Raw genomic sequence first — 24,865 nt, forward strand, 5'->3', positions numbered from 1 at the left:
ATAAAACTGAAATAACAAACAGACATTGACTTCTGTCAATGTGCATAATAAAACTTATCATCCAGAGAGACTGAATATGGAACAAGACAATGCTGGTACTCACTGAAACATGAAGCCATCGTTACAGCCACCATTATAGCCCTATATTAAGAAAAATTACAGTAAATTAACATTTTAAAGAGATGGAATTAGAGACCTAGGAATAGCTGTTCATGTTTTATCAGGAAGCAAAGCTTTCAGTTACTGTATGACTGAGGCATCCTAAAAATACTGCTTTTTTTTCCTCTAGTCGACTGGAGCCAGTCACAACATGCTGAGATTGATCTCGTCCTGATTGTTACCCCTAGGAAGGTTGTTGGAGTTAAAAACCAGGACGAAACATGATTTAAAACATCTCTCTTTCTCTCAGACATTGAAGATAAAGGTCCAGGACGTGGCATTTAACCTGTTCTTTGATACCAAGCCCACGCTCCACCCTGCCTGCTCAAACCATTGCAGTGTCAACTCTCATCGGATTAAAAGAATTTAAGCTTTTTGCCTCTCTTGGAAGGATGTCTCATACTTTGGCGTTTAATGAAGTGTTTACCTTTTAAATAGCCACTTTTAAACTGAATGTGGCTGTGTTTTTATTAAGACAATCATATGTTGATGGGCCTGAAATAAAAACCACATGCACAGGCATGATTGTTAATAAGTCTGACAGCTTGCAAATTCTAAACAAAAGATCTTCTGTTCTGGGATGTTTTGATCTAGCAGTTTTTTATAGTACTGTGATGAAGATGACAGAGGTTGTAAGATTATGTCCATTTATTTACAATCAAGAAGCTTAAAAAACCCCATTGTTTATGGTGATGCACAAGCTTGGTTATCTAATTTTCTTTCTCATCAACAGCACTTGCTCTCTAACGTTCTTTTTGAAGATCCTTTCACTAGAAGCCGATATATACAAATGAACATGCAGTTGCGTAAGATATTTCTGTGTTCCCCTAATTTGCAGATTCTATTAGCCCATGGAAAAGAAAAACAACAAAAAAAGACTACATTCAAGCATATTTCTTCAGCCACTTTTCATTCAGCTTGAGGTTTCTGCAACCTTTCACACTGTCTGAAGGTACAAGTACTGTTGCAAAGTACTCTTCTGGGGTTTGAATATGAAAGCACCAAGGTAAACCAATCATCGTGGTATGAAGCTGAATGCACAGCAATATTCCTTTCCAGTGGCTTATGACAGTAATTTGTCATTCGTTCTAGCCTCTAACTTACTTCTCAATTCAGGAAAACCAGAATCTCCAGAATTCCTCCTGATTCTCAATAGTGTAGGAAAATCATTCCTAAAGTGTTGTTTTTAATGAAAGCCACATTGCTTTGGTTTTAGCTATTTCCTTATGCTTTGGCTTGTGAGAGCCAGTTTTGATATGAATTAAAAAGCTCCAAACTTCAACTTAATGCAGAGCTTACTAAAATCCATAAATTGAGAATTTATTCCAAAACCTGTCTGAGAGTCTGATTTTGAACTTTAGGGCATGCTTCAAGGCTCTCTGCGGGGGCTTTTGCTTAAATATGAGAAATTAAAGGGATTGACTTTTACCTTCTTTGTGTAAAATCTTATCAGCCAATTAAATTAATACCTCATGAATTTATTAAATTCCCTTTTAATTTACCACACTCATTTCACATGCACAATAGACATAAATGTTTATTGATGTCAAAGGCTGTTTTGATTAAATTCAAATTTAGTCTTAGTAAGAAAATTAATCAGGGTTTAGTTCATTTTACATCTAAGTTATGGGTATGGTAACCAAAACCCATGATCCTCATCTCACAGAACACATGGTATTGAACACATAGACTTAATCTATTGTAATTTCTCACCCCAGCTCAACTGGATGTGTTTTGGCAATGTGAAAAACGCAGACCTTGATATTTGGTGCCTTAGGCCAGGTTTCCAGAGGACTGGGAAGCAAAGACTTGCTGACAGTCTGCATTCAAAAAATGGAGGCCAGGCTGCTTGCAATATGTATGTTTAGGTGTGCTGGGAGTATGTTGCGGGGAGAGCCAGACGAAAACAAAGGTGTGACCAGCAAATCTGCACGTTGTTCAGGTCTCCTACACCAAGTCTTCAGGTATGTTAATAATTTATATTTCAGTGGCACCTTTCTATCAGAAAGATGTGAAAGCTGAGTGTGAAGCCAGTGAGGAAGCTTGATCCAATATCACGAAAATATTGTTTTTTTCTGCTTTATGTGGCAGGTGAATGTTATAGGACAAAAAGGATTTCATACGTCCTTATCCTAGGTATTCACGTGTTGAGTCTGGAAGATGGCTGTGATCTAAACTAAACTCTTTAAAATAGCTTTATTTATAGTATTATTGACCTGGAAGAGAGGTGATGAACACCATAACCTAAAGCATTTTTGTGAAAATATGGTCTCAAAACTATATGACTTTGCAAAAAGTTTTATTGAAATGGTTGTTTAAAACATCTTAAAGAAGGAGATGCATGTGAAAGAATACAGGGGCAAAACACATTTGAAGGGAGGAAAAATAAATTAAATTATGAATGTAGGAAAAGTTTAAATAATGGGAAAGTAATAAGCTGTAAAAGTTTTCCAGACCTGAAAAATACCAGCAATCTTCCATCCTTTAGAAATTATAACCAGTCAGCTTTTCTACATGAAAATAAAATAAAAAAAAAACCAAAACACAACCAAAAAACCCCCAACCAAAAAACTGATGTGCAAAGAGGAGACAATACATTTAGAATTTATATAATGAGGCAATTTAAATTTATACAAGAAAAAATATCCATTGAGGTCAAAAGCATAAATACTACATTTGATCCTTCTCACAGGTGAATTAATTCGTTGAATATTAAAACCTATTGCATACATTTCCCTCAAAGACAGGCTAACACCAGATATTTGGATCTGCTGACAACCTGTACTTACATTTTAGTAGAGGCATCATGCTTTTATTTATTTGTTTGTTTGTTTGCTTATTTAAATTCTAAATTACTAAGTAACCCAATTACCTGCTTTCTCTAACATAGCAAAATGTGATGTGCAAATCCGATACAACTTCAAATTCAGTAAACGTAGTAATTGTTTTCCTTCTAAAGACAATATTTAAAAATCAAGTTAAGGAAAAAGTCAGGAAAACAAAATATCTGCATAAACCAAAATTTCAGTGAAGAAGGTTTATGTGTAAATCATACACGTGTTTTTATACCTGACTTGTCTAATATACAAAGATATTTTCCCCGTGGTGGTAAAAATGAACAAAGGTATTCTCAGAAGATCAGCAAACAAAACTGTTCAGGGAGTTTTTTGTACCTTGTCTGTTTGGCTGGGGGTTTTTGGAAGCTGCTCTGTTAGTGGAAATCCTTCCCACTCAGTTTGGTCTGCAAGGGTGATTTAGTGGAGACGAAGTGGCCCTTACTGGGGGACAGGCCCTTCAAGGGTCCTTTGGCACCTGCCCTCCAAGCAGCTGTGTAATCAGGTTCAATTTATCCCCATACTCCTCGTCCCACAGATGGCACAGCTTGATCCCTTCCCTGGATTCCTGTGGGCCACCATGACTTTAGGGCTATCCCAGCAAGGCCCTTCCAGCGTTCCCTCCCAGGCAGTAACCGAGGGGGGGGGGGTGGTGTACCGCACACAGCCTGCAGCCACGCCGCATGGCCTGGGGCTTAGGGACCCGCCTGCCCCGCACCATTGCTCCTCAGGACCTGCTAGCACAAGGATGGGGTCGGGGGTGGTGAAGGGTGAACCACTGACCGGATCTCTGGTGGCCTCGGAGCTCTCCAGACTCTTCCTTCCAGGCATATTGGATCACCCATAAACCACCCGCACAGGGATGTCCTGCAGGCATGACAACTGAGGGCTTCATGTGAGACTGGAACTGGGCACACCAGTATGTGTCAGAGCATGAGGAAGAAGGGTGAGCCAGAAGGATGGGTGCCTATTTGTAGTGGAAGTCTATTTTGCCCCATTTTTCTTGGCCATCCACCTGGTTCTGAGCAATACTCACGTCCATAAGAGGTAACATGCTGAGCAAGAGCAGCTCCAGGATGTGCCTGAGCTGTCACAGGTTACATCTGCCTGCAGCAGCTGCTGGGGGGAAAGTATAGCTTCTCCTGAATGCAATTGCTGGTCACCCAAGCACATTATAACCGAATGGTAAGAGCTCAAGTTTTAATGCTAATCTGCTAAGCAGGTTTTAGTGATGTGGAAACCCCAGAAACAGTATTTTCCTGGAAATGCTGAATCACAGGTCCAGGTAGTAGAGTACACTATCTACAGTGATACACATACTGATCAACTCAAGGCAGAAGGCCATCATCTGTGGGATGTTTTCTCCTGTTGCTGTGTCCAGATGTGAAACCTTCTGTGTGGATGTCTCACCCCGCTAAGAAAGTTCAAACAGGATAAACCATCTTACTGCTCTTCTTCCCCAGCCTCCTGAGTGCCCTCCAAGACCAAGGCACTTTGGACATGCAGACACTGTCACTCCAGCGATGTAGTGTAGATGTATGATCTTCTCAGAAAAAGGAAAGGGTAGAACACGGGCTTTGGAGGAAAAAAGTGTAACTAATGAGTTACTGTAAGAAGGGGAAGGTGTCTTTGCCTTCTGGCACTTTTTAAAGCTGACAGGTGGGATCAGGATTCAAAATACACAGAAGGCTGCACAGAGAAGGAGGACTTCTGCCCAGTTCAGACCTCGGAGGTTAATAACCTCTTTCAAGATCATGATGCGTATTAGCAATATTATTATTATTTATATGTATGGTTGTGATATCTGTGTAAATATTTTCCCGTACATGTAGTAAACCTATTCCTTCAAAGTTCCTGTGCTCCATAACTGGACTCAGGAGAGAGATCTGGGTTGTGTCTATCTCAGGGGTCACTTTCCATGTGCCAGGCAAAATACCTTCTAAGGGATCACTTAAGAACCAACTTTGTGTATGTAAGAGAAACCTCAGGGAATTTACTTCTCCCCTGTACCAGTTCTATTTGCACAGGAAACAATCTGCCCCAAAAAGCTGAGCCACAGTAGAAAATGCAGTCCCTTCTGCAGCTCCAACAGTGTGGTCCTGCGGCATTCCATACAATCGATATGTTAGGGCACAAGTGATACATACAGGAGCTTTCTGGAGCTCTTAAGCGAGAACAAAATCCAAGGTCAGCCATGACAATGCATAGGCCTGAAGGAGCATTGCTCAGGCTAATTTCTTTACCAAATATTTGGAGTTTTTTAACCATGCAAACAAACTTTTTCACTAATGACCAGTAGTTATTTCAGCCTGGCTCTATATGCAGCCTGGCTATTTCTATTTTTCAACCAATCTCTGTATCTTGCAGGTAATTTGTTTAAATCATGAAGCCGGTCAGCTTATGACAAAGGCATACCAGTGTGAAGTGAGTGACCTGAATCTGCAAACATAAATCTGAAACATCACTACAACAACTTTCCAATCCATTCCTTCCGTATTCATTCTTGAAATGGATTGACTGGGCAGGAGAAATAAATTCTGTGTTTTCTTTATCAGGTTGATTTAACTTTATCTTGAGGTCTGAATCGTTTCACTATTCATTAGAAGAATAATTGGTTAGCCCAGCTATGCTATTTCTGATGCAAGTGTAACATTTATTTTGAATTTCAGTGTAACTTCATGGTTTCTTGAAAATCAGTTATTTGCATCAAACTATGAAATAAAAGTACTTTTTTTTCTTAACTTGGACATGGAACTCACTTAAACCTGTCAAAGCGTGCTGACTGCTTCCATTAAATAGTATTGAACAGTTCAAAGTTTAACAAACGTCAACTTCAAATTTCCTGATCCCACATGCTTTCTGAAAATACACTACACATTGTGAAAGTTTTGCCTGAATGGGAATGGTTAGAACACACCCCCTATCTGTTCCTAGGGGTGCCACAATGAAATAATTAATGTCCAAATACCAATACATATCCAAATACAAATGACTGTATCTGATGAGGTTACCATTTAAGAACACAAATAGGAAGAGAACTCGCAGATGTTCTTAATGTCCAAGGTTGTATATTGTTAAAAGCTTGCTGCACCTTGTGTAGATCGAGCTGGCTAGGTAGTGACAAATACATAGGTATATACTGAATCAAAACTGCTGTCTTACTTTCTATAAAGAAACCCAGAAATGGACTAGTTCCTAAAAGGAATGTAGCTTTTCACGTCACGCTGCAAGCAGATATGGCTAGAATGTTTGAGAACGCTGAGTTTTAACTGCAGCTTTACTGCCTGACAAACCACAGGAGTCTCTCTCTCTTCCTCTTCCATCCTGTAAGGTAGAAGTGGTATTTGACCACATTTACTCTATGTAAGTGTTATGATGGAAAGTAAAAATATGTGAGTGGTTTTCAAATGTTATTACTGCTTAAGTACTGTTATGCAATATTACCATATGATTCATTAATCCTCTAATGGATAACTTGCTTCCCACTTGCACACTCTGTAACCTACTACCAGGATATATCATGACCAAATGGAAATTAATTTTTTTAAATCTTTATCTTGGGTATTAAACCAAATAATTTATTGTAGATACATCCTGTGAGTCACTAACTCTCCAGGAAATCTTTTTAGTTTGGCTGTAGCTCTGAAATAAAATTTCATTCATGTCACTGAATCAGGCGGAAGTCTCCAATTCCAAACTAAAGAAATTAACTCAAAATTCTCAAAAAAATTCTCATCTGACTTTAAACAGCTATAACTTTACTTTAAAAACATTTCAACTACACAGTACATAAAGAGAAACATCACTTATGATTATAATTTTGGTTTCCAGAACACCCATAGCAAGCTCTGAATCATGGTTTAAAAATGTGAAGAGATGGCTGTAGACACTGCCACTGGGGGATATATGAAGATAAATTGTAAGAACTAAGAACTTAGCTTGAACATTGACTTTTTTTACCACAGTTTTTACTATGGTTTCGTGCTGTACACGTTACGAGGGATGCAGTAGTGTGAAACTGTAGTAAGAATAGTACAACTATGAAAAAAGCCACTGAGCTGAGTCTGTCAACATTACATATGTATCAAAACCTAAATTGGTCATAATCTGTTTCAAGCTATTTTCCCATTTGTTTTTTCTATATTGATGCATTTGTTACATTTTTCTGCTGTCCGTCCAGTTCATAGGTCACTTCTGTAAAGTGCTGAAGACTCAATGGCCATTAAAGTCAGTAGGAGCAGGGCCAGTATTTGTCCTGTGGGGCCAAGGCTTCCAGTGTCAACGCCTCCACTTTCTGATTACAAAATGGACAAACACTCCTACAGCTCAGCCCTTCAAAACACTTGCCTTTAGCCCCTGCATACCCTCAGGTCACGATCCTATGTGGTTGCCATGCACTATATTCAAGTTACAAAAGTTAGTTACGAAAGTTCAGGCACCTCCTCCAAACTTGAACCTGTTGACCAGAAATCTCACAGTGGCCATCCTAACCTCAGCAAGAGAATTAGGATAAATATACATCTAAGTTAATGTATTATGGGAGCTGCTTTACCAAGCATACCCAGCTGATCTTGCTCCTGTAAACTTTATTCTGTTGACTTCTGTTCTTCCTACATGGGCTAAGTTATGCATAATAGCCAGAATATGTACCTTTTGCAAGTTCTCTTGAGAAGTTAGCACATTTTTTACTAAAGGGAAAGCTAATATACTGATCATTGATTTAATCAGAAGCTTCATTTAAAAAAAAAAAAATTTAAAAATGGTCCTTGATGTTTTACTCCAGATCTAAAATGCATAAGGCTGAGAAGTATTCTGGGGAAGAAAAATGACATGTAAATGTAAAATATGACTGTTCTATTTGCTAGGGAGATGATCAGAGCTAGTCCTGTAACCCTGTTGCAAATATTTCAGACCTTCACCAAAAATGTAAATCTCTAACAGTGAAAAAGAAAACAAACAAACAAACAAAAAAAAAAGCTTGTTGTTGGTGCAGGCTGGCATGAAATTGTTCCTTTTCACTGCTAAAAGCATTTGCATCTCAGTGCACACTAACTTTCTATTTTCTTTTCCAATGCCCTCTAGTGCTAATTGAAGATTTTGTTACTAACTGAATATGCAGGAAATGCCTACCAGGAACCCAGAGCTTTTGAAATGAATGAAGTTTCTTGCTAACTTGTTACTTAGTGCCAGCATTTTCGGTTAATTAGTAAGCATATGTCCTCCTCAAGTTAGCTGAAATTAATACTGCTTAGATTTAAAGATGACTCAGAAAGAGTGGGTGCAATTCCACACCTTCAGATTAGAATCGTATTGATGAAGCAAAATTGTGTGCTGTAGATATAAATCTGTAGGAAAGATTTTGCAAAGACATGAAAATGAATATCAACACCTAACTTTTTGCTGGCTTGTTGCTCTTATCTTTTCTGGCAATCTAATTTACAAAATTGGCTTATTATGTCTGTTTTTTTTAAAAATTACATCTAATGAAATCACCTATAGTAGTTGAGTAACATTGTCGTCACACTAGGAAGGAGTGAAATAAAGTATCTAACTTATGCAATGTTTGTAGATTGGCAGTACAGATTTGTTTTTATAGCTACTACTCAAACCAATAACTCCTAAAACCAAATTAATTCATTCTCATATTAGACTAAAACCACACTGTCACCAAGAATAAACTCATCAGACAATATGTTTTAAAGCCAAATACAAAACCTAGTCAGGAGCCTAGCGAGATATGGAACAGATTTTCTTTTTTTAAAGTTAATAAATAGGAATTTCTTATCAAAAATGCCTCTTTGAGGTTGTGATTTCAAATCATCTCTGAAATAAAGAGATTGCCTCAAAAGCAGAAAATGCATCTGTGAGGAAAATTATGCAAAACAAATCTAGTGAAATATATGGATGGAGCATAAAACAGTCCCTGCTGGGGTGGGGAAAATTTCTGGGTGGCTTCAATAAGCATGGGGGTGCACTGAGGCACGGAAAATTTTTTTCAGTACTGCTGGTGGACATTGTGGCAGCAGATTGAAGAGGGATTAAGCAGTGCTTTGCATTTTATGTAACACTTACAGGTTGTTAAACTACACGGAGATACTGATTAATAGAGCCTCACAACCACATTCTTGTAAGTACTGTTATCCTAGTTTTATGGAGGAGACAAAAAATGTGAAAAAGGAAACACCTTGAGTCACCGAGTCTATGGCAAATTCAGAAACAATGTAGCTCCCTTACCTCACTGTTACATGGGCAAATAACAGAAGTGATGTGTTTCCATGGGTTAACAGCTAGAAGTGAAGTTAATGTCACTATTTAAATGCATCTCTCAAAAGTTGTTGTTTAAAAAAGCCGAACAGAAATAGATTTCTTCTAGCTATTGCCATGGTTTCACTGCTTTAATGCCTGAAAACTCCACTGCTAATGCAAATCAGAGCCCTGTGAAGCTGGTGTTAGTTACTGTTCCCATGCTGTACCTGGGTGAGTAAACCGGGGAGGGTTATGTTCTTATCTAATCACCACTGGTTTTCAGAAAGTCCCCGGTGAAGGTGCAGAGGTTCCTGCTGGTCCCGCGGTGTGCTGCTGGCTCAGCACACAGCGCTGCTCGAGTTGCAGCAGTACTCGGCTGCTTAGTCTCTGCCTGAGCAATGTGCTATCATGATTCATCAAGATGGTTGTCCTCTGAAAGTGTCAAGTGCAGGCAGAGCTCTGTATAATCAATATATTCCTGGATTGTTAAACCATTTTGTTTTGTCATTCTGATTGGTATAGGTATGAATTATGCATACGGCAAGTTAGATCACTTGAAGAGTCTTGACTTCTTAATCTGCTTTTCACTAACCACCAGACTGTGCTGTACCTGCATTGTGTCGGGTTTGCTCAAGAAAATGTTTTCTGGCTGCAGAATTTCATCCCTCATTGCTAAAACCAAAAGACTACAGCATCAACGGTCTCTGTCTTACTGCTGGAAGTTACATACATTGGTGGAAAATTTGACTGCTCAATGTGATGATACAGATTCTAAAATGCCCTTTGAAGCTTCCGTGCCCAAACATTTACGTAAGTCTTGTGATGCCTGAACCCAATAGGCTGTACCTGCTTCCTCTGAATTTCTTACATTCTGTTACTTCCATGTGACTTCAGCCTGCTGTCATGGAACAGCGCATTGATTTTTGTCTTCGACAGAAATAGTCTTAAATAGTGGCAGTCACCAAGCTTTTTTTTCATCAAGGCTTTTCAGACTTTATTAATTTAAATTCACATCAAGAGGCCTTCAGGGCATGTGCAGTAGTCATTTTTTTTTTTCCAATTGCTTTTGCATTATGTTTATTTCCCCTAAAATATCCCCCCAGGCAGGGCTCTGTTCCTGACACATTTCAGACCAACTCCTGGGCTTTGGCCTGTCTTCCTGTATATGTCCTGTTAGTGTCACTGCTGCCTGTCACCTTGTGCGTAAGCCAGGCTGAACATAGCAAAGCCCCAAGGAAATCCTCGGCTCTGGGCTTTTGGGGGAGGAGGAAACAGAGTTTGATGTGTAGGAATGAGGAAAGAGCTGGTTTTATCTGTCTGGCTTGTCTGCAGGGGGGGCAGGGTAGCTTTTGGAAGTGTTTTCCTATGTGGAGTGGCACCTCTGCAGTTTAACCTGCAAATTATTCGAACCAAATATTCATTTAGTTAGGACCAGATTTCTTATACACAGAGCTGCATCTAAATGGTGGTGTTAGAGGTGAAAGTGAAGCAAGAGACCCTGGTGTCATCTAGTGAAAGGTAGTAATCAACCTTACAACGAGAAAAAATGTAACTTGTACAGTATTGAAATGGCTTTAAACATCTGAACAGGCGGTGTTTAGACTTTTTTCCCTGTCACAAATCATCTTTAGGCAAATAATAACCATGGATGTTCTGGTAGACTAGCTGACTATTAAAAACACTATTTGAAAATGAAGCCATAATGGAAACTTTACTGTTTGAAGTCCTAATATGGGTGAAGATGACAGGGCATTAAATATATGTTGTTCATTTTCAGACAGCTTGTGAACAAAAATGGTATACCTGTTCTTTTTGGCACGAATCCATCACATTAGTTAGTAAAACATTTTAGTGTGGCAGCCTAGTAATTTGATTAAACAGCACTGATTCCAATATACTACCATAATATAGTGGCTTGTAAAAATTTCCTTGCCATTTTTTTTACCATTTGATATTGATGTTATTGTCAACATAAACTATGTCTTCCTGGAAACTCATGTAGTGCTGAAAAGTAAAGCACAGACTTAATCTCCGTGACTGATATATATTATTTATAAAGTCTGGTTTAGTGTTTCTGAACTAAAGGATCAAGCTATTTTTCTGCCTCTATATTTGTTGTTTATGGGCTACTGACCTTCAAAATATCATGTCTTATAAGACAACATAGTGGTTTATGTAAGTTGATAGACAAATAGATGGGTTTCTATTAATAGACTGATTGCTGTGACTGAAAAATTTAGTTATGTAAATGAAGTCTTTTCCTCTCTGCTGAATTAATTATTAAGGAAGAAGAACAGAGACTGAGACATGAATTTTCAGCAGAGGTATAACTCAGTGTTTCCTGATCCTCAGTGGGACTTTGCCTGTCCTGCAGCCATGCCCACCCTGGCCACCTCCACATGAGCTGCTCAGGCTGGCCAGTGCCTGGCTCTGGAAGTCAGGGGAGTTTCAGCTCCGGCTCCTTATTTCGAAGACGGAGGCATGGTGTCCTGCAAAGCCTCCTGCAGGGTTTCTTTGAAACCAGGCAGCACAAATTCTATCCACTGCACATTCTGGTCAACCGAATGGAGGTGATGACCTGCCCAAAAGCAGCAGGGAAGACTTCAGGAATTTCATCCCTCTGGACTGACTGAGACAGCACTGGAAGGTGATGAGGAAAAATAATCTAGCAGTCCTGGTTAGTTTGGGGTTAAATGAATCAAAGTCAAGCCTGGTTTGCTGGGCTGCTGCTAGGCAACAAGTAACTTTCTGCATTCAGAGGTTCCCCACTAATTGATTCTTGACACCATTCCCCAGATGGTTTGTATAAATAGAGAGCTGTTGCTGCAGGGAGGAGAGGAAAGCTGGGGTGTGGGGGAGCACCTGGCACAGCTCACCAGGTGGGTCAGATGTGCAGAGGATCCCTTCCCACCCAGGAAGGGGTTTAGTTGCTATAGGGGATGGCAATCACTTAAGATTCAATTTGAAGCAGTAGCAATGTTAAGGAGCAAAGAAATCTATGGGAGCCATGTGAAATATTGCAGTACAGCGGCCTGTTAACGCGTGCCTGCCGAGCATGTCTTTGGCATCCACTTGTCCTTGCTTATATGTAAGTGACCCACAAAGGAACAGGAACCAGCCTGCCCTTACGTGGCTAGTATTTGGCAGGCTGCGTAGTGAGTGTAGCATCACCAGGGTATCCTCCATGTGCTAAAAGCACACGGGGGGAGAGCTGGAGCAGGGGCTTATAGGGGCTGGAGACACTGGGACAGTCAAGCTAATGGAAAGAAAGGGGAAGCGTGCCTGAAGAAGAGCAAGCCCAGCAAGTGTCTGAGTGTCAAAATTCTCTTTTATTGATGGCTCACTTCTGGAGTCTTTATTATATTGGCTCTATGCCTAAGCCTGGTAAGATTTTACCCTCACTAGCTGCAAGACTCAGGCATTTTAAAGACTGCTTCATGAATTAAACTATTGTTCCTTATAAATAAACTCTATTTTTTTTTTCTTCTCATACATTATTTATTTCCTAGGTCTTTCTTCCACTGCAGAGAAATGAAAGGCAAAGGAGGAGTGCAGAAAGGAAAAGAATGAAAATAGGATGTTTCAAAGATGATGGGAAGAACACGATTGTTTTTTGACAATGGTGAAAATTCCCTTTCATGACACAGAGGTAATTGATAGATGTTACATGTCTATAGCCAGCATGCACATGCTAGAACTTGCATGATATTCTTATTTTACCTCCTTTTTGGTGTGATAGAAAAATATACACAATTACACTCTTTCTGTATATTTCCATATTTTCTTGCAGCTCTTGGGGGGTATTTCTTTGTCATCCTCTCTGAAGTGCTGTGTTGTAATAATGCTGCTGATGTGCTGCTCAGGTGATATGTTTCCTTAAGCAGCTGGGGGGCGGGGAGTGAAAGGAAATAGTTTTTCAGAAATATATCCATTCTGAAGCATATTGAGTGATAACAGAGAACACTTTGGATTTTGTCATTCATTTCACTTGGCCAATATCTTCAAACAGGTTTCCATCATTATGTTGAGGGACTTGTATTTAATTGCTAATGACCATATTCATCCCCTTGCCAGATGAGATGGAACTATTGCCAGTGAGCCCTATGCCATATTTTTGATAGTTTCATTTATAAATCAGTATCTATTCCATGCATATTTACAAGTTGGAAAGACTGCATTAATAAATTTTGGCATGCTTTTCAAATATGCTGCTACTGTGGTTTTGTATATGTGATTACCTCTCACTACCTTTCTTTTTTCATTAACAGTAACAAAATCTATTTAAAGAGCAAAACATCATTTTCTTTTTTTATTAGAATTGCAGATTGTCTGTGTAAGGAACAAGAGAGAAGAAACAGAATACCTGACTAACATACATTCCTGTATAAGTAAGTGTATCCTGCTACACTTACCCTTTCTAAAATAGAAAAGCATTCTGCAAGTATTTAGGTAAATTTAAACCCTGATCTTTGCTGTCTGCAATTCCTTGTGGAACAGCAAAAGTGAAATGCAGTGCCCAAGAGAGCAATACGGAGCTGAGAGAAAAATCAAACTGACATATTTGTTCCTTTTACTTTTTAAATTACATCTAGTTCTCTCTTGATGCAAAATAGTTGTGCTGCCATTTCATACAGGCTTCCAAGAAAAGCCAAATAAGCTTTTCCAGAAACACCTCCTTTTTCAGATTTAGATCCATTTTATCTCTAAAGTTACATAACTATATATGTTGCATATAATCTGATATACAATACCTAGTTATTGAGAAATGGCTACCAGTTGGATCAGTACACTTAAACTAACTTTGCAGATACCAGCACTACTAAATTGACGCTGAGCTTCTCATGATTTCTGAATACTTGGGATTCACTGAATAATAAATGCTTATCTGGATAGTAATGCAAAATTACTTTTTGCAGAGACAGAACACATGACAAAAAGCCAGTGGACTGCTGATTCCCCCACGGGACACCTGAGAAGCCCTTTAGGGAGATATAAAGGTTCATCTTTAGTGTAATTACAGGGACTCCTTAGGGAGTTCACACATGACACCAATTAGCCATAGTGTGTGCTTTCCCGTTGCAGTATTTCTTTGTCTCACCTCTCTACCACCCTTTGCCACTTTTTGCAGTATCTTTTCAGCCTTTAGAATCAAATTTACAAACTCCAACATGGAAATTATATTAATGATAGGTAAAATAAGTTAAAGCCTACATGGGAAATGAACATGAATGCCCCAATCACACCTGAAGAGCCAAAGCACACCTACACATGCTTTAAAAAGGGATTTTAATCTTGGACAATCTTCGGCAACATTAACTAAAGAGGAGACAGCCACTGTTGCAAGTGATGTCTTGCCTATGTTTACTTTGCTTTAGGAAAGAAAATATAGATTAATTACTATATACATTTTTTTGAATCATTTGATACTGTTAAATATTGTTTCTGTTAAAGGAACAACTATTCATTTGATTATTCTTAAAATATTGGTACACTGCAATAGAAAGTTAAATGATGACTTAACTGTACCAGAGAAGTTTTTAGCTATCCTTTCATATTGAATCTTAAACAGAAAGTAATTGCAATGATGACTTTGAGTAACCTCAGCTTAATGAAGGAATTGTGATTGTCTGCATTTGGAATTCTTACAAGGCAATCCTGTTACAGATAATAACATCTACTGGGCTCTAACACCACTGTATGAGCATTATTTATGACTGGTTGCTGGCAAAGCAGTTACTCCATTTTCCAAGCCAAGTTGCAGTGAAAATTTTGGCAGCACTCAAAAAAGAGCCTCCAAAAATATGTATGTGAAATAAATAAGATTTCAGTCTTTTAGACTTTATCAACAAGAAAAGGTGAACAGAGTCTTAAATTGTTACTTTCATTAATCTCTTTACACTGTCACTTGTTTTTGGTTTTGTTTTTTTTTTTATTATTATTTTGGTACTAAGGTAAAACAAGTAAGTGCTAAGGTAAATAGCCTCCCTTTGCTTGAGACCAGGAAGATCTAAGCTAATAATTCCTTTTCAGTACTACAACTTCTTATTTCATTGCTTTTAGGGAGGCTTTATTTAATACCTCAGACTAAAATCTATATATTTGTGATCCCTCACCAGTTTGCTGAAGAACAGGGGCTTCACTTTCACATTCAGCCTTACCCTGGTGCTATTGGTCTCAGTGAGAAGATAGTGTCCTCAGGGGCATCCTCAGGCAGCTTCACCTTGTGTCTCATCATGCTACCCATGAAGGACAGGTTTCCTTATGCCCTGGCACTGCCTCTGCAGGTGACCAGGAGACAGTCAGGACAGGTGTATCGGGTTTAGCCCTTCCCAAAAGAGCCCCAATGTGGGTCCAGCACCTGCTGACTGCATAGGGAATATGGATTCAGGATGAGGGCACCACCTAAGTAGTCAGATCTGTCTTTGTGCTCCTTTTGGCTTGTGTCCAGAAGGATCGAGGGGCCTGGCACTATGGTAGGTGTTCCCTGGCTTGCATGCCTGCTGAAAGCAGTTATATCAACCACACCAGCCCTGTGTGCAGCCAGGCTTGCCTCCATCTCCTTCTGATGCTGATTTCCCTCGTGCTGTCAAGCTCATGGTTGACATCACCCATCTATGAGACCCCTGCCAGAAAGGAAATCATTCAGCCCAGAAGCCTCACAGCTACACAGGTGAAACCAAGCACAGTAAAGAAGAACTAGATAAGCATTTCATGCTTGCTGCAGTGTGATTTTTGAGCAAACACAGTTTTATAAAAGCAAGAGAAGGGTGAGTCAGCAACTGATTTTATAATCAGTTTTGGAGTTTTCTGAAGAACTGTCTGTTATTGGCATAAGAGTATGATCATTTCAGAGTCTCATGCCCAGCATAATAAGGAGATATTTGAGGCAGAGTCCCTGGATGGTTTGGAAATCTCAGGGACAGACAGCAGGACTCCCACAGCACCAGAAAAAACCCTGAAGATTCACATAGAGCAAAGAAAAATAATACAGCAACACATCACCAGACGAATGCCTACAGTCGGCCAGGCCCCAGCAATGGGGATGACGCAGAACATGTGGTGCAAGCCTAACCAAACTCCTCATGCACAGCAAGCTGATATCTCACATCCTCTCCACCCTTTCTCTGTTCTAATTTTCCTTGTCTGATAAATAAGAAAGTAGAACATAAACCCTTAGAGAAATAATGCTGGTGGTCACTATAGAAAGCACACTAAGACAAGCAGAGTCTTAGAATAGATGGAGCTGTGCAACAGCGAAGATACTCAAGGCAGGAAAACCAGGCACAAGTGGAAGGAAAAAAAGTAAGCAGACAGAGGAGTTTGCTTGGTGACAGTTTAAAAACTGAGTTTCATTCTAAACAGAATGTTGATCACCTAGTTTGGGGTGGGAGAGTTGCTTTTTAAAGTGTGAACATTCTGTATTTGCAACAGAATTTCCAGGCTAGTAAGAAGTAATTATCGGTTGTGTTTACTGTCACTGTGTAATTGTAACTTACCAACCAAAATGTGTGGGAGATGAAATATCTTCAATGACAATATCCCTTGCTAAAGGAAAAATTGCCTTTGCCTTGCCCACTAATCATCTGCCAAAAAGTAGTTTGCATTGGAAATGTTCCATTTTTATGCTAATGCTACTTGACAGTAACTGAGATTTCAGCACTGGGACCTATATAAGCACCTCAGGAGAAATTCAGAATTGTCTGTCTTAGAGCTGGGAGAATGTACAAAATATTATTTTTAAGGAACAGGGCTATGATTTGGTTATTTTTTAAATAGAACTAAAACTACCCACATACTGCATAAAATCATATAAACCTACATTTAATGCTGGAAATAAAATTGAACCTTAGGGCCTTAGTCTCTGCCCATTTCCACCATGTCTAATGAAGTCTGTGGAACTATAGTAATGTATAAACAGTTTGCAAGAATAATAACTATAATATTAAGTAGTAAATACAATTAATATTTTTTATACCATTAGGATGTAAGAATTATAGTTGGCAGCCATAAAACGTTCAGGGACAATCACAAAAATAGATCATCTTCTGTAGTGTTCACATATTAGAAAGAAAATCAAAAAGATGCTTATAAGGCAGGTTGAAAAGCGAAGGAAAATTGTTTACATTCCTTCAAAAATTTTCCTCTGCTGTGTCACATTTCAGATGTTCAAAGGTAGGAATGTTAAAATGTCATAAGAACATACATCAATACTGAATCAGATCAAATGCACATCTACTGCAATTTCTTGTGTCTAACAGCAGCCATAGTGATGCCTAAGGACAAATTAAAAAAAGGCAAGCTTGTACGATACAATGCTTCACAAGCATGAAAGTGATTTTCTTTCACTGCTTAGGGGTCAGTATATCTCAAAAGCCATATTTAATTCACTGAATAATGTTACCAAAACAATTAGAATTGTACTCGGAGAAGCAATTCATGTAGGATAAAGAGTTCCCACTAAGTAACAAATACTTCTTTTCATCAAACACCTGTTGTGCTTCATAAAATATGCATGCAATTGTTTAAGAAAACAGGTACCTTTTATAGCTATACATGAAAAATTTAATATCATTCACAGATTACCATTGACATTATCCTTTATTCCCATTATTGAGGTTGAGAACTACTGAACTTAAATTCAAGCAACAGTATATATCTTTGTAATACTAGTGATCTCAACATCACGGGTATCTGCTTTCCATGAATCTTGCTTGATTGTAATATAAATCAATAGAATGATAAATGTTCGTAGAACAGAAGCAAGGGTTACTAAATAAATCACTGGCGCTACCAGCATAAGCTTTCTCTTATTTTAGGTTGCTCTGCTGAGGGCACATCAACTTTTCTGGGCTTTGTATCCAGAGATTACTCCTGCTGTTGGCTTGGTACCCAGATAGGTGTGCATGGAGAGCATGCGTACGGTCTCTCCTACTGCCTGCTTTTCTTCTGTCACCTGCCAGGAAACAGCAGCCTTTGCGCTCAGCAGACAGCTGTGGATCACAAAGAGTCTCTCTGTATAGGCAAACAGATCCCTAGTTCATATTCACAACATATCTTATGCTCAGCTGGCTCTGTTTTATGGTTTGAAGAGATTTTAATAGGTTCCTCACCCCATTTCTGACTAGGTTGACTCAATAGCTCAATATAATATCTGTTTATAGGTCTTGCCTGCATTCGCTCAGCAAAGCTCCACTAATCTGCTGCATCTGTTTTCCTCTAATTTCAGTATTTATCAAGGTTTGAAGCAAATCAAAGTCCATATTGCAGAAGGTTACACCACCAGGTTCACTCGTCCCCCAAAAGAAGTACTGATAAGGAAAGCTTGGAGAGGAGGTGTGCAAATGGGAAGGGTGGTTGTGAATCCCCAGCAAGCACTGTGTGCGCTGTGCTCCCAGTGAATGAAGAGACCTTCCAATTGGGAAAAAGTACCTGAACAGTGGTGCTATGTTACTAATAGATATCCTTTACAGCTAATAGGAGAAAAAAATCTGCATCTTTTAATAAATGTTACTCTTCCCAGTAAGAAAATAAAACATTTCTTCATATTCTACAGTTCTTTCTTCCAGACATTTCTTTTAACCTTCTTCTGTGTTAAATCAGAAAACAAACAGATAAAATTAATAATTATCCAATAGTAAGAAGTCTTTAAGTGTATGCAAACAAGCATGAAAAGCAAAAAAGTGAGTTATATCTGTTAAACAGACCACTTTGCCATCACAACACACCATTTACTAACTTCAGATTAAAAAAAAAAATACGACTTCCCAAATTAATAGTAATTATTACAATATCTACATATGGGTGTGCAAAATCTATGCACTGTGGTTCCTGAAAGGGTGACTAATTTTTCTGAAAAGACAATTAATTATATATTCAGGGTAGTACAATTGCTAGTTTGAAAAGAACCAAACCTCTTGAAAAAAATTCCTTCAGGGAGTATTGGCAATTCTTAAGAGCAGTAAATATAATGTTTTTCAGGTTTCCAAACCAAGGCTACATTGTAGAGGTAATTAATGACTGTGAAAGCATAAAGAGGTCTGTTATGTATCTGCCATAAAAATAATTGTAAAACATCTAAAAATATGCACAAAGAAATATTCCTTTTTTTAATTATCTGAAAGTATAACCTCATTGAAACATAGACACATCACAATACAAACTCTGCATGCAGCAATAGTATTTCATATAGTGATAGTATTTTGTTTTATACAAAGTGGGAAAATAATGATTTCACCATTATGCATTATTTTCAGGACAGAAGCTGTTCTTTGGTCATTTTATGAGCATCTGTGCTTTCTGTATCTAAATAGCTATAGGATTTCATAAAGTTTGAGTGTTTTAGCAGTATCCTGAAGTATTTCTGAGATTTGTGAGCATACTGGAATTGACCTGAGTACTAGAACCTGCCAAAGCAATATTTGCTGAGGTAGCTTTCTAGCAAAATAGGAAAATTGAGATGTCTTTGTAGTGTATCAGCCTGCAGTAACATGTTTGGGAGAGACTCAAAAGTTTGTAGAGGAGATGACTGGTAGGAATAATTTTGGCAAAGCTGGTGGAAGGGAAGTGTCAAATAGCACAGATAAACTCCCAGCCCTAAACAAATACACATAACCTGAATATATATTTTTTTCATTGTTTTATCTTCAGAATTCATTTATTCTGCAGAAGCCTCTTGGTTGTGCTCATTCTGTCCTTTAATGATGCAGGATAACTGTAAATGATCTTGAGCCAGGGTGTATAAGAGTGATCTAATGTCGGTTAGAGAGCAGAAATAAGTTTCCTATTGTCATGGCAGAAAATTTTTATTTCACATGCCTTCCCAAAATGTAATGCTTACTCCATATCAAAAGCTTGTACTCAGCTATTATCACTGTCCTGAAGTGTTTGCCAATAATCTCATTTACCACCTGAGTAACTTCCTTCTAGAGAATGCCTAGAGATTTTCATGTAGCAGAGGTGGAATTTGGTTTGCACAACTTCCAGCTGCAAAATAGACAAACATTTGTTATTGTCAGGGGTAGTTTTCAAAGACACTATGATGCTTGTCCTTGCTCCCATATAAAAAAATCTACAGCTACTCTAAATGCACACAACTACAAGCTTATGTTTTACTTCAGGCTATCCTGACTTACATCAGAAAATCTTTTCTGTTTCTCAGAGGGGAAAATCTGGAAATTAGATCCTTCCATTTCCCTTTCCTACTTTCCTTCTCCCTCTTCTCTAGGGACCTGCCATTCCCACTCTTTTTTCTCTTTCAACCCTTCCCACCTTAGTGTCCCTGTTATTCATCTTCATCCTGTCTTTCTCTTTTCTTCCGTAAGCTTTTTTCTCTTCTCTTTGCTTCTCTTCTTTTTCCTTCGCTTTGCTTCGCTGCCCTGTCCTGCCCTCCTCCCCTCCATTCCTCCCTCCCCTCATTCCTTCCCCTCCCCCTCCTTCCCTCCCTTTCTGCCTCCTTTTATTTAATCTTTCATCTTTCCTTGCCTTTTTTCTTTGCCCTTCTTTCCTTTCTCTTTCCTCCTGCTTCTTTCTTGTTATTCCTTACTTTGTTGTTTTTTTAATTTCACTGCTTTTCATAGAGCAAAATAGAACCCGAGTCTCACATGTAGTTAGTGTAATTGAATAATCTTCATTAGTCTCAGCATTATTTTCTTGGCAAAAGAAAGACTGCATCATTGTGGTTAGAGATAGTCTTGAGTTGTTTTTCTGTTGCTGTAATTAAGGTATCGTGTCTGGCATTGCCTATGAAGTTCTCAGATATTTGTTAAGGGAAAAACAAAAGGAAGATCTGAATTCAAATGAAAAATCTTTTCTTCTTTATGCCCCTACCTAAGACAAGAGGCAGAGGACTAAATCTGTAGCAGTTCATGTATTTTTTCTAGCAGTTTTGCAGCCTTCCTTTAACACAAAGACAGCCTCAGTCATGCTTTATGAAACTTCCCACAGGATGCAGATAGGCAAATACTTATTTTTCTGAAACTTTCATAAAACACCAGAGAGGTCAAAGAGTCTTTCTATACTGAGCATTTTAAAAAAAAAAAAAAAAAGCCACTGCTCAGTTAAGGCTCTATGGTTCATTCCCAGGTGCCCAAGAGGGAAAATCTGCCCTATATCATTGTCTTAGGGAGATAGCAAATAAAATTATTTACTATTTATTTTGTGGATTTTGAATCAAAGCCTATTGGCAGGTGTAGAAGTCTTGTCTACTCACAGAGAGTCAAATTCAGACCTTAATAAAAACTGTAGGAACCAGCAGGAGCAGAAATCTGGCCTGCCACGTAGCAGCTAGTGTCCACACGTGAGACTCAGACACCAGCACGGCCCCCAGAGTGGGCCTGGGGTTCTTCTTGACCAAGGTGGTGCCACATGTCATCCCCATGCACGTGAAAAATGTATCACTGCTGCCTCCCACGCTCTCCCCAGAAGCCCAAGGGACAGTATTTTGACAGTATGTTTTGACATCAAATATACAATACAGAAAATCATCTTAAAAGGCACGTTAAAAAACACATTTAAAATCAAAATCATTAAAATTTCATAGAGGGAAGTATACTTGCTCTTTTCCCAATATTATGTACATGCTTTTCAAAATAATCTGAAAAAAAATGCTAAAAATATCTCTGCAAAAGAATGCTCCTCTTTAAAAATATTTTGTTATTCCAAATACAGATCTCCTTATTCAAAAAAAGACTCCTTTTTTTTTGTGGAGAACAGGTGATCTTGAACTTCCAAAGACCAGTGAGGGGTTGGTTCAGCCTTCTCTGCAGTTTACAGCCACCCTGAGTCTGCTCCAGGTCATGTGCCTGTGGGAACACATTCTGAACCGTTTTATTCGTAGTATACATTGTGCTCATGCAACATCTGCCTTCTTAACCTGACCCTCTAACCCTGTGCAAGGGGATAAAAGACCCCAATGGCTTAAAAGGTGACTGGACAGAATGTAACTAGCGTGAAACCATAGCTAGCAGAGTGTAAGACAGTCTCTGGGTAGGTTTTTCAGGTCAGTCCTTGTGCCATAGTACAGCAAAGCCAAAGATAATGCTTATTATGCCAGTTCCAAGGATAAATATGTCTATATGTATATATATGTAACACAGATATTACATTTAGAAATATCTTGTGCTATGACCAACTATATGGTTAGCCAACTAATTTAAGGATGGTTTAAATTCATTACTTTAATTTTTTCCCATATCTAATGCAATAACAACAGCCCATATTTTTCTTCTTAAAATATTGCAGTCAGAAAATGCAAAAAAAAAAAAATCTAGAAATTACTTTGCATTTATTCAACTGAATTCTGTAAATATCTACCTGGCTGAAAGAGTAGCTGCAAACATTAAATGGAAGTGCTTGGATTAATGCATCACTAAGGAACAATTCAGGTGTTAATGGTACACACTTTCATCTGCACATCTGAAGAATAAGATGGTCAAGTAATTTCGAATGAGTCAGTGAACCACCTACATTAACTACCAGGTCAGCAGTCTACAGGTGAAATACTTATAAAAGCTTTTGAACTATCTACCATCCCTAGTGCTTTCTATGAGCATAAAGCAAAGAAAATGTCACATTTCATCCCTTATGACTGCAAAATGCTTTTAAAGTTAGGAATTTACTTAGTATAGCACATGCATTTAACATTATAATGTTTTATTGCATTCTTTCGGATATAGGAAACCTGTATTAAAATCACAATCCTGAAAAAGACGTATTGAATTTAATGTGATAAAGCCTGTTTGTAGATGACAAGAGACATTATATTTGCCTGTTTGTTGTGGTTTATGATTTGGAGGTCATTTGCAGTCCAAACTAAAATAACAAATCCCGACTTTATCCAACCTCTGTTCCGATCCCTTGAAATAGATTTTAAACCTATCATGTCTTTTCCCTCCATTTAGGCTTTGCTGAATACTGCATCTTGACTGGACTTCCAGGAAGCCCTCTGGTCCGTCCCCTATGCCCCAAAGCAGAAGCAGCTATCCCATGTGTCATTCCTGACAGATGTTTGTCTCTTATTTTTAAAACCCTAAGTGACAGCGACTCTACAACATCCCCAGGCACTCTGTTCTCATGTTATTCTACATTTGCCTTTGGAGTTTTTCCTAAATGCCTAATCTGAGTGTCCCTTGCCACAGTTTAAACCCATTATTTCTTCTCCTACCCTCCACAGAGATAGAGAATAGATTAATTACTCTCTTTTTCCTTTCAGTTGTCCTTTAGATATCTAAAGTTAGTTATTGTACTCCTCCTTTGTCTTCATAGTCTCCTCAGGAAAGGCATTGTTATTTAGCATCATTGCAAAATGAGGAGTCAATATTTTCTGGTAATATTTATGTTATTATTGTCAAGGGAATAGTCTTTCTACTGTATCAGTTTCCAGCAGTATTTGCAATGGGATTATGTTTGGGAGAAATGATAATAATGTTCCTTTTTGTAGTTCTATGGGGGTAAAATGAATAAAACGGTCTAATGGGAACAATTGCAAGAGAGAACCGTTCAATGAACTTTTGGGCTGCAGCTGGCTGAGAGTTTCTCTTCCACTCAAACAGTACTCCTTGTCTTCCCCCAGTTGCTGCTTGTGTAACTGCATGGGAAGGGGAACTTGAGGGGTCAACCCAAAATGTAAGGGCAACGTTTTACATGGGGTGTGTGTGTGTGTGTGTGTGTGTGTGTGGATATGTGCATGCACAGGGGACGATGTTCTGAAAACACTTCTGAAGATATTTCCTACCCCATACATATAGTCACATCAAGTTTCTGCATCAGTAACTGCAAGGAGAATATTTGTCTCTACTGATGATTTTTCGGCACCTGAAGCAATACCTTTGCTCTCTCACAGTCACATCTCCACTCATTTTAACTGACTTCCAGCTGCCATTTGGGATCTATGGCTTCTTGTCTAGGGTAGTAGTGTCAGCAGTAGCCTTGGAAACCTGAGGATATTTACCCCTCTTCTGTGCTGCCATCAAAGATCTTTTTTTGTCCCACCCTTTTACAGCTTGACTACAATGCAGAACTGCAAGGTGAAGCCAGAAGTAAATTTTGCATCACAATTTTTTTACTTTTCCCCTCACTGCGTTGTTCAGGAGGGTCCATTATGGTCACGTCACATGTGCCTCCATGATGTTGAATGTGGAATGTCAAAAGACCTCTGTCTGGTGAGGAGAGTGACTGTTATGAGGACATCTGAGCTCATGCTGTCTACGGATCTCAAGAATATTTGCTTAACTTTTATATTTACATTTCCAAGATGTTTTGCAAGAACCTCTCAAGATCTCTCTCCTGATGTTTATGTTTCAGAACTCATTCTTCACATTTCTTGAAATTTAGAGCCAGCTATATGCTTCTCTGCAAGCTGAGTCAATGAGTCGTAACTTCCTTACCTTATCTAATTTATAATTGTTATTACTTAATGATCTTGAAAGTGGTAAAATTAAAATGATAATAAAGTAAACAGTACACAGAGATTAAACTCAGATGATCAGTAACGTGTTTTAGTAACTTTATATTACAGAATATAATGGTTCATATAATTCTTTCTCATATACAAGTACCATAGCAAAATTTGAAATTTATAATAATTTTTAGAAGAAATTTTACTTACGGCTAATTTACAAACTGATGCA

At 38.5% G+C, this 24,865-nt stretch overlaps 1 long non-coding RNA gene across 1 annotated transcript in view; it reads right to left on the reverse strand.

The window, feature by feature from the left end:
• The window catches only part of LOC308062995, a 31,507-nt gene extending 7,618 nt beyond the window's left edge, over nucleotides 1–23,889 (reverse strand). The window contains exon 1 of the long non-coding RNA XR_013927790.1: nucleotides 104–23,889. This is a non-coding gene — a long non-coding RNA (uncharacterized lncRNA). The remainder of the gene's footprint in view (nucleotides 1–103) is intronic.
• Nucleotides 23,890–24,865: the final 976 nt, after the last annotated feature.

The sequence above is a fragment of the Falco punctatus genome (genome assembly GCF_963210335.1).
Source record: "Falco punctatus genome assembly, chromosome: 1".
Classification (NCBI taxonomy): domain Eukaryota; kingdom Metazoa; phylum Chordata; class Aves; order Falconiformes; family Falconidae; genus Falco; species Falco punctatus.